Source organism: Aquarana catesbeiana, linkage group LG02 (assembly GCF_042186555.1).
Source record: "Aquarana catesbeiana isolate 2022-GZ linkage group LG02, ASM4218655v1, whole genome shotgun sequence".
NCBI classification, from domain to species: domain Eukaryota; kingdom Metazoa; phylum Chordata; class Amphibia; order Anura; family Ranidae; genus Aquarana; species Aquarana catesbeiana.
This window is the reverse complement of record NC_133325.1, coordinates 560,692,641-560,706,402: the sequence shown is the minus strand read 5'-3', so window position 1 is coordinate 560,706,402 and position 13,762 is coordinate 560,692,641.

Sequence of the window (13,762 nt, the reverse complement as noted above, 5' to 3'; positions counted from 1 at the left end):
GTTCACACTAATGTAAAGATGAATGGTCACACTACACTCATACTGAACTATCCCTAGATGCACAGTAAACTAATATTCTATACTGACAATAGAATCAGAATAGAATACTAGAGCACACTAACTGTCTAATGCCCCGTACACACGGTCAGATTTTCCGACGGAAAATGTGCGATCGGAGTGTGTTGTCGGAAATTCTGACCGTGTATGGGCTCCATCTGACATTTTCCATCGGATTTTCCAAACTTCTCTCTTTATTATTTATCGTGATTCCCTCAATATATTTTGATTTGTCACATCTGACCAAATTTCTTTTTTGTTGTTTTATTTTTTTTTTTTCAAGGCTGTTTTTTTTTTGGGGGGGGGGGGGGTTGTATTTTTTTCAAGGCTGATCTTTGTTTTATTTTATTTTTAGTTTTACTCCATAATATTTTTGTGTGTGTTTTGTGTGTCAAGTTACCACAACACCATTATTATCTTGTATTATTTAATCTCAAGGAGATTGCTTGGTGTTGGTGTCCCTTGTTAATTTCACATTGTATTTTTGAAATGTACCTGAATCCTCACAAACAAACTGTCCTTTTTGAAGGAAAACACACATAGGCGAGTATAATTGAAACAAAAAATCCTTTATTAAGGGCTCAGAACCAAACAAACGCTGGAGAAACACCATAAATTGGCGAAGCCTTGGACCCCCAGGGCAGACATCAATTCTTTTACTGCCAAATTGGTGGCCTGAGTAGTCCATATCTAAGGGAGTGCAGTCTGGTCCAGAAGTCCCAGAGATCATGAAAGCAGCAGATGACATCTATGTCCCCAGGCTGTGGTACTACAAGAGGCTGCATCTTTTGCCAGACCAGACTGGACCCAGGGTCATCACTCTCTGGTCTTCTTTCCACGCTTCCTTGCTTCCTTCCCGGCTGTGGCTCTGGTGTTGGAGATGTGGCAGGAGGAGGAGTAGGACCTGGAGGAGGAGGAGGAGGACCTGGAGGAGGACTATGTGTGAGGTTACAAATGTGGGTAGCACATGTTATTTGGCCCCTCAACCCCTTATTGAGAGCTTCCAAAATTAAGGACTCACACAGGAGTCGTTGGCCCTCCTCCATCTGCAGCATTTTGCAGGCAGCTATGCCAGCAAAGTCCTCCTCCACACTGTGGGGGCTTCTCAGGGCCTCTGTAGCCTTCCAAAAGAGGCCTATGGCAGCCTCCTCCAGGTTACTCCTCTTCCTGCCACTTTGTCTTGAAAGGTGTAGGGGAGGGACCTGGATATCAGGCAGCCTGCTTGGCCCGGCCACCTCCTGGCTGAGACTTCCCTGTGTATGAAAAAGGGACATTGTTTTAGTTTTTCAATCACATTCATAAATTAGTACTCCAAAATAACATCTAGTTAATATCATTGATTGGACAACCATGAAAATTTAGAGGAATGCTATACCTGGCTCAAGCTGGGCTCCTCCACATGTTGCTGCCTGGAAGGCCCAGGCTGGGCTTCAGAAGCCTCAGCTGGGGGGGGAGGAAGCCTGGAAGGAAGATTGGATAGTGCTGGCCTGGGTTCAGTCTGACCTGCCAGAAAATGCAGCCTGTCATAGTACCACAGCCTGGGGACATAAATGTCATCTGCTGCTCCTGATCTCTGGGAATCCTGGACCTTCTTGTGCTCCCTTAGATAAGTGCTCCTCAGGCCACCAATTAGGATCTTCAAATAGGTGATGTCTGCCGTGGGGATCACCGTCTTCACAAATTCCAGCAATTGATCCAGCGCTGCCTTCCTCTTTGTTTGGTTCCTATATTCAGGGTGGTTTATCTCCCATAGACAGGGCAGCTCCCTGAACATATCAATGAAGATTGGCATAAAGTCCTTATCTTTCAAGATATCCATTTTCACTGCAAGACACAACACAAGACAAACCCTAATGTCAGCCTAAAGTCTTCTAAACTTGTGCAAATACAGGCCTCAATCTAGAAGCAGTATAGGCCCAATGTTAAATCGTACCTTCGCAATCACGATCGGCGCCTCCATTACTCCTTCCTCCGCTCACAGATCGTACGTACTACGCATTATGTTACGCTTTATAGACACTGCGCATGCGTGAAACTCCGCCCGCCCCTGACGTTCTTTATAGTCTATTCCCCGCCCCTTCTCATTCGTCGCAGTGGGGAAGAGCACATGGCGGAGTCAGAGCAGGTGTCTGATAATTACACCAACGAGGAGGAGGAGGAGGAAAGCCCGGAGGCAGAAACGTCCCGATCCAGAAGGAGACGATTTAAGGCATCAAATATGTCCTTTGGGGAGATGTTGGAAATGGTCGACATCCTGAAGAAGGCCGACTATGACAGGAAGTATGGACCTTACCCCAACCCCAATGTCCGAAAGGCCAAGATCATGGCAAAAGTGGTCAAAAGTCTGCACCGGAATTTCGGGGTACGTCGATCGAAAGATCAGCTCAGGAAGTGGTGGTCGGACCTAAAATTAAGAGAGCACGAGCAGTACAGAAAGATCCGGAGAGTGCTGCAAAAAAAAAAAGTAAGTAGTTGTCCTGTGTTCCTATTCTTTTTGTGTTTATTACGTTCGTTCTGCTCCATGTGCTTTTCTTAACTGTTATCCAGTTTAAAATGTCAACTTTCATGTTCATGGGCACATTATTCGTTCGTATCAAACATTTTTCTTTCGGCCTATAAAACACCATTGTTTTGGCCATATGCATTTGCCCACATTTTTTAGGGCCTACTTGTGTGAAACTAATTTGGTTGTGTAGATGGGTTTGTTACTAGAATGAAATGCAAACTAGATTCTGTGTAAGGAGAGGACACTCAGCAGCTGTTTACACATCTGGACGCTGGAGCTCTAGTGTGGGACACAAGATCACCCTTTTTATTAGGGAGCCACACAGGTGCTCCAGTGTATACTATAGGGGTGTCTCCATCTGTGAAGCTTGTACAAAACAGGTAAGTATTGAAGCTTCACAAAGGACAAGAAAAATGCAACATCTTGGAACTCTGCCAAAACAGACAATTGTACCCCACTTCCAAGCAATGTTTCATATTTATAGTTCTGACATCAAATATCTGTGTGCTAAGTAGACCTATTTTTTTTTACATGGGGAGAAAAGACTCGGAGGACACCCCTCATCCAAGGAGACCAGAGACCACCCACCTCTGGAAGAAGGGGAAATCCACCCAGAACAAGCACAGCAGGAGGAGGAAGACGTGGTGGAAATTGGCACCACAACAGGTGAGTGTCTGCGACCACAGGCTCAGTAAGAGATGTGTCTTTCTAGTTGGTTTTAAACATGCCTGTTTTATCTAAAATGGACATTTCTACTTTTTCTAATGTGACCCCAAAAATTGTTATACAACAAACATGTTGGTTTGTCTTAAAAACCTTTTCTAAATGCACATGTGATTGTGCTGGTATTAAAAAGATTGTTAATCAAGAATGTGTGGATTATTGTTTCAACGCTCCAACACTTTTGTGGTGCTCTAATTGGTGTTTTCTGTGACAATGGGTGTTATTTCCTAAGGTAAAATCCACTTTGCACTACAAGTGCAGTTTCAAGTGCACTTGTAGTACAAAGTGTCTTTGCCTTTAGTAAATAACAAACACCAGTGCTTTGTAGGGTTACACAATCACGCCATTTTCAGGACTCATCACATTTCTGTCAGGGTCAGCTAAAACAAACACAAGCAGTAAATGTCACAAAAGATTTGAGTAGTTATTTTTTTTATTTGAAAAAGGTTTCAGACATTGTCTGGCATATTGATAGCCCCCATACCCGCAAAGAATTCAAGGTATCTTAGCCGGACATCACGGGCACTCAGGGGCGGCAAGCCAGGACAGCCACTTTCAAGCGCCGTCAGGGTTGTTTAATTTTGAAGTCCAGCCTCAGGCCCAACTGAGCCAGCATAGTTGGCAGAATGTTGCCATAAAAAGTTGTGTAGAACACAGCATGCCAGGATAATATGATTCAGTTTGTACTCCACCATGTGTATGGGTGTAAGAAATAGGCAGAAGCGGCTGGCCATGATTCCAAACGTGTTCTCCACCACTCTTCTGGCTCTGGCCAGCCGGTAATTAAAAACCCTCTGGTCCGGGGTGAGGGTCCTCATCGGGAATGGCAGCATAAGATGGTCCCCCAGCGCAATCGCTTCATCAGCAACGAAGACGAATGGGAGTCCTTCCACATTGTCTTCTGGAGGTGGCAAGTCCAAAGTCAGCAGATAGATGATTGAGGGTAGATAGAGAATTGGTATCAGCTGACTTAGCAGTTGGGGGGAGGGAGGGTTAAAAATGATTTGGGGACCCCAAAAAAAGGCTCTGGCACTCTGCCTGAATTTAAAGCACAAATCACATTTATAAACATTTTAGGGGGTATTTAGGGTAAAGCACTACTATGGAGCTGACAAAATACATTATTAAGTGACTGCATGAGGTAAATATAGGGCCAGGAGACCATGCTGGGGAGGTAAGTGAAGGCAAATATGTATGAAGGAGAAAAAAATAATTACATAAAAATCCAGCATGCATGAGAACAAAGGGGACATTCACAGCATATTACAATCATGGTAATTAGGGAATGAGGAAAGAAATACAATATATTATCAAACATTATATACAATAAAATGTGATGTTAAAGGATAAACATCTTACCTTAATATACTCCTTCTGTAGGACCTGGATGATGGCAGAACAGGTCTCTGGGATAATGATACCCAGAGCCTGGGGGGAGATGCCTGTGGAGAACTTCAAGTCCTGCAGACTTCTCCCGTCGCCAAGTACTGCAGGGTGGCGACAAGCCTCTGCTCCGGAGTGATGGCTTGCCTCATGCAGGTATCCTGCCTGCTGATATAGGGGGTCAGCAAAGCCAACAAATGGTGAAATACGGGGTCCGTCATCTGGAGAAAGTTCCTGAAATCATCAGGATTATTCTCACGGATCTCACGGAGCAAAGACATATGACAGAGCTGGTCACGCTGAAGCAACCAATTCTTGGTCCATGAACTCCTCCCCACCCTGTTCATGGACTGGACTTGTGTCAAGGTAAGGACCCCAACACCAAGCCCCCACACAGCACGAACTCTATGAGGAGTACGTATACGCAACATGGCTAGAAAACGGTCGGCTGCTCAGAACGAAGTAACAGAACGCACTGAAGAACAGCAAGGTCTGCGAAGAGCGACCTGAAAAACAGTAATGAACGAACAAGAACACAAGGACAGAGTCACGCGTAGCTTGCTGCACGCACTGAAGAGCAGATACAAACCCACAAGCACAAACTGAACAGCAGAAAACGAGCTGAAAACCACGAGTCTGAAAAAGTGCGAATCGTCCCTCACCAAACTTTTACTAACACGAGATTAGCAAAAGGAGCCCAAAGGGTGCCGCGCTTGGTTCTGAACTGGCCTTTTCTAGTCTCGTCGTACGTGGTGTATGTCACCCCGTGCTTGGCGATCGGAAATTCCGACAACTTTGTGCGACCGTGTGTACGCAAAACAAGTTTGAGCCAACATCCATCGGAAAAAATCTATGGATTTTATTGTCGGAATGTCCGATCAATGTCCGATTGTGTGTACGGGACATAATAGAACTGAACAGAGCCCTGTTCTATCTCTCTCCACGCCGCTATCACACTACAAATGGCTGCTATGGAAAGAATACTTTTATAGTGTGGGGCGGGATTAAGCGCAATGAGCCATGATTGGATACAGTCATCATGACAGCGTCCAATCATGACTCTGACAGTGCTCTGTGCCCTGATTGGGTGAGCTTTCATTGCTTCAGCCAATCAGGGCTTTCAATGCACTGTGCAGTGGCACAGTGCATTGTGGTCGTTCGGCGGACCGAACAAACGGTCGAACGACCTTATAATTCGGTTGTTCGGAGAACTTCCAAACAGCCAATGTTCGGCCCGAACTCATGCTCAGGCCGAACCATTCACCCATCCTTAGTTTCTATATACAGTACATTGAGACTGTGTGCTTGCTTGTTAATACCATGAAATTAAGCTACCTGAGAACCAGAGCCTGTGATGTGTGATCATTTTTTAGAGGCCTTGCTCATATTTATCAATCACATGATATGCAGCATCTTAGGAACTAGAAAGGCCTCCATTACAGTTTGTGGATATATAATTTGATTCTTGCTGATCCCCAATGTATGGGTTATCTATTATGGGATAAATCCACCTTGAGTATTTTTCTCTCTTTCAAATATTTCATGACAGAATTGTGGGTCGATTCCTTTCTTATTCTATAGTTTTGTGAATCTGGGACTATAAAGTTAGTTCATGGCTGTGGATATTCATTAACACCAATGGAAGTTTGAATTTTCCTTCATAATGTGCTTTGGAATGACTGTATTTTTTCATTTGGCAAACATCTCTCAGAACACATCTATTATGATACAAAGGAACCTGTGAGCACTGTACTATTACATCTTTGAAAAAGTGTGTGACTAGAGAGGGCTGCTATGAAAAACCAACCCTTCACTGTCGGTGTGAGGCTCAGCTTTATTTCATGAAACATCCTTTAAATGTATGTGAAGTACATCCTTCTTTTTATATAGGAGGCTCTTGTTAATCTAACTTTTTGATTTGGGAAGATTTCTGTTTAAGCTGCAAAATGTAGGATTTCAGAGATAGGGTGTTGTTGGATTTAATATTAAGGAGGTATACCTTAGTTTATGAGTTTTGTATCTTTATTATGGATTATTAAATGGTTTGTATAAAACAGCTGGTTGTTCTCTTCTACCCTTTTTTTTGTTCATACATTTTTTTTTATATATTATTATTATATGTCTGTGGTAGCCCTACAACAGTAGCGTTTTCATAAAAGGTTTTCTGTTGTTGATATTTTTTGTATTGTGGGCTCAGGCTATTATAGTTTAAAAAGATTGGAAGTTTGATTTTCCATTGTGTGGTAAGCATTTTAAGCCTAGAACACACGGGCCGAATGTCGAATGTTCAATAAAAACCGTACCACATTGGGCCCATGTGTACTGCAGCCGGTCCAAAAGAAGCCGGGCCATTCATCCAGCTTTTGTCGAGGGGCATGACCGAAAAAGGTCTGCTGATCAGCTCTCAATGGTCAGAACAAAATAGCACAGCAGGGGAGATCTGTACACATAGTACAGCGGCTCCTCCTGAGCTGTCAGTTTTTTTCGTTCAGCCCTGCTGAGTTGAATGAGAAAAAAGCTAGTAGTGTGTATCAGGCTTTACTTATTTGTTACTCTGGACCCACATGCTCCAGCAGCAGTGGAGGTGTATCCATTAAGGGCGCACCGGCGCCGCCCCCTCTGTCACGCCACCCCCTATATGACTAATGGATAGATTCATGCATTGCATGAATCTATCCATGTCTGTCGCTGCCACCCCCTATTCAGGCGTCTGGCCCCTTTTTGGATGCGGGGCGCCTGAATTAGAGCGGTGGGGGTGTTTTTTGAAGCACCTGATTAGAGCCATAGAATCTAATAGGCTTCAAAAAAGGTGGTGCAGAGCATGGCGCTCAGAGCCCACCCAGGTGTGTTAGAAAAGCAAACTAATATTTGCTTTTCTAACACTGAACTGCCTCTCCACCAATCAGGAAGCGCGGGTCTAACACCCATCACCTGATTGGCTGAAGGCAGAGGAGATCCTATTGGACACCTAGCAGAACGGAAGAAGAGATGCAGGGAAGTATGGAATACAGCATGGAGGACCCGCTGCTTGTCCCACACAGCTCACCGCCATCACCCGCTGCCTGACCTGCCACCAAGATAGGGTAAGTGCCGGTCAGACAGCGGGCGGGCAGGAGGTCACAGTGGCTGCATTTGATGGGGCACAAGTGGCTGAATATGATGGGCACAAGTGGCTGCATATGATGGGCACAGAGGCTGCAATTTATGGGGCACAATGGCTGCAACTGATGGCACAGTGGCTGCATTTGATGGGGCACAAGTGGCTGCATATGATGGGCACAAGTGGCTGCATTTGATGGGGCACAGTGGCTGCATTTGATGGGGCACAGTGGCTGCATTTGATGGGCACAATTGTTGCATTTGATGGGCACAAGTGGCTGCATTTGATGGAGCACAGTGATTGCATTTGATGGCACAGTGGCTGCATTTGATGGGCACAATGACTGCAATTGATGGCATAGTGGCTGCATTTGATGAGCACAGTGAGGTTGCAATTGATGGGGGGTTTTTTTCAGTACTTTTTAGTTTGTTTGCGCCTCCTCTAAAAATTTTGAGCACCAGCCGCCACTGTCCAGCAGTGAACTGTCCCTCAGCATTATCATGTCCGATGCAGCACTGTGTAGTCTGCCTTGGTCTTAAAAAACACCAGGATCTTAGACAACGAAAGCATTGCGGAGTTTACTGGGGGTACAGATCTAGGAATGCAAAGTATTAGCTAAGTAAATTTACTTTTCCATGCCCTCTAGACCTTAACAAGCTGCTAACCATTGCAGTTCGGATGCAGCCCAACTGCAAGAGCAAATTTTCAAGTTGGAATTTAAGCATTGAAAAAGAAAGATAGACATTGATTAGCTTCCATACACAACTGCTCTGGATTCTTCAGTTTTGATAAATTCTCCTCAATGTTTGTTTGATTTTGGCCCTTTCCCCTGCTTCCATTCCATTCCATTCCATTTAACTAGGCGAGGATGAAGTGTCCCTGCTCCTGAAGCCTCCTGGGATATCCTCATCACATATCCTAGGAGACATCAGGAGCAGGGACATACATTGATTGTAGGGCAGACTTGTCAGTGTGAACCTAAATGAGGCAGCTGGCTCCTGATGACATAGGATGAGAAGATGACAGTATGCAGGACAATGCTGGATTCAGTGGGTGTAAGAGTATTGCCCTGTACACACGATTGGACATTGATCGGACATTCCGACAACAAAATCCATGGATTTTTTCCGACGGATGTTGGCTCAAACTTGTCTTGCATACACACGGTCGCACAAAGTTGTCGGAATTTTCAATCGCAAAGAACGCGGTGACGTACACCACGTACGACAAGACTAGAAAAGGGCAGTTCTGAACCAAGCGCGGCACCCTTTGGGCTTCTTTTGCTAATCTCGTGTTAGTAAAAGTTTGGTGAGAGACGATTCGTGCTTTTTCAGACTCGTGGTTTTCAGATCGTTTTCTGCTGTTCAGTTTGTGCTTGTGGGTTTGTATCTGCTCTTCAGTGCATGCAGTCAGTTCGTATTCGATTATCCAGTGCGATCTTGTCCGCTCGTTGCTGTTTTTCAGGTCTCTCTTCACAGGCCTTGCTGTTCTTCAGTGCGTTCTGTTACTTCGTTCTGAGCAGCCGACCGTTTTCTAGCCATGTTGCATATACGTACTCCTCGTAGAGTTCATGCTGTGTGGGGGCTTGGTGTTGGGGTCCTTACCTTGACACAAGTCCAGTCCATGAACAGGGTGGGGAGGAGTTCATGGACCAAGAATTGGTTGCTCCAGTGTGACCAGTTCTGTCACATGCCTTTGCTCCGTGAGATCCGTGAGAATAATCCTGATGATTTCAGGAACTTTCTCCGGATGACGGACCCCATATTTCACTGTTTGTTGGCTTTGCTGACCCCCTATATCAGCAGGCAGGATACCTGCATGAAGCAAGCCATCACTCCGGAGCAGAGGTTAGTCGCCACCCTGCGGTACTTGGCGACGGGGAGAAGACTGCAGGACTTGAAGTTCTCAACAGGCATCTCCCCCCAGGCTCTGGGGATCATTATCCCGGAGACCTGTTCTGCCATCATTCAGGTCCTGCAGAAGGAGTATATTAAGGTAAGATTTTTATCCTTTAATATCACATTTTATTGTATTTAAGGTTTGATAATATATTGTATTTCTTTCCTCATTCCCTAATTACCATGATTGTAATATGCTGTGAATGTCCCCTTTGTTCCCATGCATGCTGGATTTTTATGTAATCATTTTTTTTGTCTTTCATACATATTTGCCTTCACTTACCTCCCCAGCATGGTCTCCTGGCCCTATATTCACCTCATGTAGTCACTTAACAATGTATTTTGTAAGCTCCATAGTAGTGCTTTACCCTAAATACCCCCTAAAATGTGAAAAAATGTGATTTGTGCTTTAAATTCAGGCACAGTGACAGAGGCTTTTTTTTGGGGGTCCCCAAATCATTTGGAACCCTCCCTCCCCCCACCTGCTAAGTCAGCTGATACCAATTCTCTATCTATCCTCAATCCTCTATCTGCTGACTTTGCCAAACCCATACACACTATTCCCATCTCTTTTGTGGTCAGATTTATGGATGGATTCCCTAAAGCATGTAGTGCAAGGGCCTGCCTGTATACTTTCAAATAGTACTTTTTAAAGTTTTTGTATACTATTCTTATCTTGATAGGTAATAGCAGAATGTAAAAATGTGTACAATGTGTATTTATATCTTTGTATTATGACACTTCTTACCTGTCCAGTGGGCTGTCAATAGTGTAAGTAAGGAGGGGTTGGCCAAAGTAATACACATTATTTAGGCATTCATCTCTCAATGAAGTGGAGAGGGTTACCTGTCCAAAAGATCCCCCCCCTAAAATGGCCCATGAGGGGGGGAGGGGGAATCTGATAGGTGGACCTTATACCTTGGTCTTTCTAAACTCCCTAAAATAAATGTTATACTGATGTTGGGTAAGAATGTTTGTGTCTAATCTGCTTTCCCTGTTTAGGTGCAAAATGATTAATTTATTTTTCTTGTTTGACTCCACAGTTTCCTTCCAACCCACAGGAATGGCAGTCTGTGGCCTCCCACAGCGGTGGGACTTTCCTAACTGCGGAGGGGCAATTGATGGGAAACACGTCCACATCGTCCCACCACCCAATTCGGGGTCATACTATTATAATTATAAGGGGTTCAATAGTATTGTGATGTTGGCAGTGGTGTCGGCTACTTATGAGTTCCTGTATGTGGACGTGGGGAAGAATGGCCAGATGTCCGATGGTGGAGTCATCACCCAGACGGAGTTCTACAGGCGTCTCTAGAATGGCAGCTTGGACTTGCCACCTCCAGAAGACAATGTGGAAGGACTCCCATTCGTCTTCGTTGCTGATGAAGCGTTTGCACTGGGGGACCATCTTATGCGGCCATTCCCGATGAGGACCCTCACCCCGGACCAGAGGGTTTTTAATTACCAGCTGGCCAGAGCCAGAAGAGTGGTGGAGAACACATTTGGAATCATGGCCAGCCAGTTCCGCCTATTTCTTACACCCATACACATGGTGGAGTACAAACTGAATCATATCATCCTAGCGTGCTGTGTTCTACACAACATTTTAAGGCAAAATTCTGCCAACTATGCTGGCTCAGTTGGGACTGAAGCCAGAATGCATAATGAACCAACCCTGGCGGCGCTTGAAAGTGGCCGTCCTGGCTTGCCCCCATGAGTGCCTGTGAGGTCCGGCTTAGATACCTAGAATACTTTGCGGGTAGTGGTGCCATCAATATGCCAGACAATGTCTGAAACATTTTTCAAATAAAAAAATCATTTTAACTACTAAAATCTTTGACATTTACTGCATGTGTTTCTTTTAACTGACCCTGACAGAAATGTGGTGAGTCCTGAAAATGGCTTGATTGTGTAACACTACAAAGCACTGTTGGGTGTTTGCACTACAAGTTGCCCTTAGGAAATAACCCCCATTGTCACAGAAAACACCAATTTGAGCACAACAAAAGTTTTGGAGCGTTGAAACAATAATCCATACATTCTTGATTATCAATCTTTTTAATACCAGCACAATCACATATGCATTTGTAAAAGGTTTTTAAAACAAACCAACATGTTTGTTGTATAACAATTTTTTGGGTCACATTACTAAAAGTAGAAATGTCCATTTAAGGTAAAACATGCATGTTTAAAACCAACAAGAAAGACACAAATCTGGAACTTACAAAGTTCAACTTTTGTAGAAATTGAAGGCAATATCAGACATGAGTATTTCTAAACTGTGTTTGATATTGCGTTCAGATGGGGTGAAGTCACCCCTGGAAAAGCCAAATTTTGAAGATGCACACAGATTACCGAATGTCAACATGTGCTACCTGCCATCACGGGGTATCAAGGGACGTGTTTTGGGGGTGCAACCCCTTCCTCCCATCTACTTTATTATCGAGGAAGGGGTTGCACCCCAAAACGCCTACATTGATCTCCTGTGATGGCAGATTGTACATGTTGCCACACTGTGTGCATCTTCAAAATTTGGCTTTTCTCGAATATGTCTAAAAATGTTTGAAAATTTTAGATCCCCAAAAGCACCAAAAACTGAAGGGATTTGGAGGGGTTTTAAACTCTCCCTAAAACATCAATGATGTTCTTCATTTTTTTTTGAACATCATTGATGTTTTTCAGGATGTTTTCCAAGTCCCTATTAGACCCCATGATCTCCCGATCAGGATCTGTGCACTTTCAGAGGTGAAATGACCTGGATCCACAACATCACGATCACCTAAAAAGATAGAAACAAAAACACACCATGTATTATAAATCTGCCAGCATCCATCTCTTACCTGAGCCTGTGGTCGCAGATACTCACCTGTTGTGGTGACAATTTCCACCACATCTCCTTCCTCCTCCTCCTCCTCCTGTTGTCTTTGGTGGGTCTCCATTTCTTCCTGAGGTGGGGGGTCTGTGGTCTCCTCGGATGAGGGGTGTCCTCCGAGTCTTTTCTCCCCTATGTAAAAAAAATAGGTATACTTAGCACACAGATATTTCATGGCAGAAATAGAAATATGAAACATTGCTCGGAAGTGGGGTACAATTGTCTCTTTTGGCAGAGTTCCAAGATGAAGAAATATTTTCTTTCCTTTGTCAAGCTTGAATACTTACCTGTTTTGTACAAGCTTCACAGATGGAGACACCCCTATAGTATACACTGGAGCACCTGTGTGGGCCCCCTAATAAAAAGGGTGTTCTGGTGTCCCACACTAGTGCTCCAGCGTCCAGATGTGAAAACTGCTGCTGAGTGTCCTCTCCTTACACAGAATCTAGTTTGCATTTCATTCTAGTTACAAACCCATCCACACAACAAAATATGGCCAAAACAATGGTGTTTTCTAGACCGAATGAACAATGTTTAATACTAACGAATAATATGTCCATGAACATGAAAGTTGCCATTTTAAACTGTACAACAGTTAAGAAAAGCACATGGAGCAGCACGAACGTAATAAAAATTACAAATAGGAACACAGCACAACTGCTTACATTTTTGCAGCACTCTCCTGATCCTTCTGTACTGCTCGTGCTCCCTTAATTTCAGGTACGACCACCGCTTCCTGAGCTGATCCTTGGATCGTCGTACCCCAAAATTCCAGTGCAGACTTTTGACTACTTTTGCCATGATCTTGGCCTTTCTGACATTGGGGTTGGGGTAAGGTCCATACTTCCCGTCATAGTCGGCCCTTTTCAGGATGTCCACCATCTCCAACATCTCCCCAAAGGACATATTTGATGCCTTAAATCGTCTCCTTCTGGATCAGGGCGTTTCAGGCTTCGGGCTTTCCTCCTCCTCCTCCTCGTTGGTGTAATTATCAGACACCTGCTCTGTCTCCGCCATGTGCTCTTCCCCACTGCAACGAACGAGAAGGGGCGGGAAATAGAGTAGAAAGAATGTCAGGGGCGGGCGGAGTTTCACGCATGCGCAGTGTCTATAAAGCGTAACACGCGTGCGTAGTGCGTACGATCTGTGAGCGGAGGAAGGAGTAACGGAGGCGCCGATCGTGATAACGAAGGTAAGATTTAACATTGGGCCTATACTGCTTC